Source organism: Centroberyx affinis, unplaced genomic scaffold (genome assembly GCF_046629955.1).
Source record: "Centroberyx affinis isolate AG114_WGS23_722 - 3 ecotype Tasmania unplaced genomic scaffold, CSIRO-AGI_Caff_v1 ptg006228l_1, whole genome shotgun sequence".
Classification (NCBI taxonomy): Eukaryota; Metazoa; Chordata; class Actinopteri; order Beryciformes; family Berycidae; genus Centroberyx; species Centroberyx affinis.
Genome location: NW_027283165.1, coordinates 1 through 2500, shown reverse-complemented (window position 1 = coordinate 2500; position 2500 = coordinate 1). Strand labels below are relative to the sequence as shown.

Here is a 2500-nt window from a genome sequence, read left to right as displayed (position 1 = left end):
TTATATATGGGGAGGTTGTCCTGTTGGTTGACTTGTTGTTAAGTGATGAGATCATAGAACCAAAATCATCCATGTGCTACATGCTAACAATTAGCACAGTGGTTCTCAACGTGGGGTCCAGGGACCACCAGGGGTCCTTGAGGGGGTTCCAGGGGGTCCCCAGCAAACTGATGAATTGTTAAACTTCAGCATTATTCCATTTACAAGAAGTTAATTAACACAATTAGAGAATGTAGAAGAATGACTGTTTTGACCATAGTTTCAGTTATCTCTCTACCTACAATACAGACAGTCATGGGATTCTGGACAAAATCATATCTAACAATAAAAATATTCTCAGATTTGTGTCTGAGAGACAAAATCTCATCAAATGGGGGTCTGTGGCTCTAATGTGGACTGAATTAGGGTCCTTGATATGAAAAAGGTTGAGATTCACTGCTTTAGCATCCACTATGTTGAGTGATGGCAGCTCCATGCTAACACTTTAGCATCCACTATGTAAGTATCACTTGAATGGAGAGTTTGAAGTGAAAGAGAAAGAGACAGAGGGAGTGAGAGAATCTGACAGAGCTTCATACAGAGACAAGAACAGAAAACTGAAATAGAAATATGAAAAACGAGAGAAACCAGCTGTACAGAGAGAAGAGAGAAGAGAGAGAACGAACAGGAAGAGGAAAACATGAGACTGAGAAATGAGAAAGAGAGAGAGAGATTGAAGAATAAAGGAGAGAAAGAGAGCGAGAGAGAGAGAAGAGATAACCACACAGAGCGCTTCATGCAAATCACAATCTAAAAATACCAGCTTGTTTCTGAGAGGTGGAGGGTGTGTGTGTGGTGTGTGTGTGTGTGTGTGTGTGTGTGTGTGTGTGTGTGTGTGTGTGTGTGTGTGTGTGTGTGTGTGTGTGTGTGTGTGTGTGTACATGAAAACAGCGTGTGAGAGTGTGTGTGTGTTGGCAGCAGCCAGGTTTCCGATTGGAACATTAATATCCTGTCCAGAGAAACCCAAGGGACCTCTGACCCCCCAACACACACACACACACACACACACACACACACACACACACACACACACACACACACACACACACACACAGGTCAGGACACGGTCAGTTTCCTCCTATTGAAAGACTAACAGCTTCTGTTGGCAGCAGCAGAACAACAACAAGCACCGAGGGACAAAAGAGACGAGAGCCGCTGACGTCAGACGGGAAGTAAGAAAAAGGAGTGAAGGAGGAAGAGAGGGAAGGAAGGAGGGAAGAAAGGAGGGAGGGAGGGAGGGAAGGAGAGGGGCAGGGAGAAAAGGGAAAGAAGGGGTGAAGAAGGAGGTGAGGAAGGAGGGGAGAGGGAGGAGGAAGGAAGGAATGACAGAGGAAGGAAGGAGGAGAGGTAACGATGTAGGGAGAGAGGGAGCGACCTCTCCTCCTTCTTTCCTTCCCTCCCTCGCCCCCTCGTTTCCTCGTTCCTCAGAGAGAGAAGGAGGCATTTTCAGATAGAGAGAGAGAGAGAGAATGAAAATGATGGACAGATGGGAAAACAATGAGAGAGAGAGAGAGAGACGGAGAGAGAGAGAGAGAGATGAAGGAAAATGAAAGAGAAGAAAAATGAGGGGAAACTTACCGAAGCAGAACTCTGCTTTTGGTCTCAGCTTGGTGGCATCGCTCACCTGGGGGAGGGAGAGAGAGAGAGAGAGAGAGAGGGAGAGGGAGAGGGAGAGAGAGAGAGAGAGAGAGAGAGAGAGAGAGAGAGAGAGAGAGAGAGAGGGAGAGAGAGAGACAGAGAGAGAGAGAGAGAGAGAGACAGAGAGAGAGAGAGAGAGAGAGAGAGAGGGAGAGAGAGAGAGAGAGAGAGACAGAGAGAGACAGAGAGAGAGACAGAGAGAGAGGGAGAGAGAGAGATAGAGAGAGAGAGAAAGAGAGAGAGGGAGAGAGACAGAGAGAGAGAGAGGGAGAGAGACAGAGAGAGAGAGAGAGAGAGAGAGGGAGAGAGACAGAGAGAGAGAGAGAGAGAGAGAGAGAGAAAGAGGTGAGGTTGTAAAACAAAAAGTATCAAAAATCATGTGTACTTGTGTTTATGTTTGTAGTATTTATGTATTTATGTAGATGTGTGTTCCTCTATTTGTGTGATGTGTGAGTGTGTGTGTGTGTGTGTATGCGTGTGTGTGTGTGTGACATACTAACCTTGGAGATGTAGGTGAGTTTAAGAGAGCCGACATTCTCTGCTCCTTTAGGCAGATTCTGAACAAAGAGACACAAATATCATTATTATTATCATTTTTATTATTATTATTATTATTATTATTATTATTATTATTATTATTATTATTATTATTATTATTATAATCAGCAGTCCTGTAGTATCGGATCAGTCGGTAGCAGCTGCCAGAAACTGTCACCAACCCGTCTGTGGTGTGTGTGGTGTGTGTGGTGTGTGTGGTGTGTGTGGTGTCTGTGGTGTGTGTGGTGTCTGTGGTGTCTGTGGTGTGTGTGGTGTCTGTGGTGTG

The 2500-nt window shown here is 45.2% G+C and overlaps 1 pseudogene; it reads right to left on the bottom strand.

Annotated features, from left to right (window-relative positions):
- LOC139638241 (pleckstrin homology domain-containing family A member 1-like) overlaps positions 1 to 2234 on the bottom strand; it is a 17177-nt pseudogene extending 14943 nt beyond the window's left edge.
- Between the last annotated feature and the right edge of the window lie 266 nt (positions 2235 to 2500).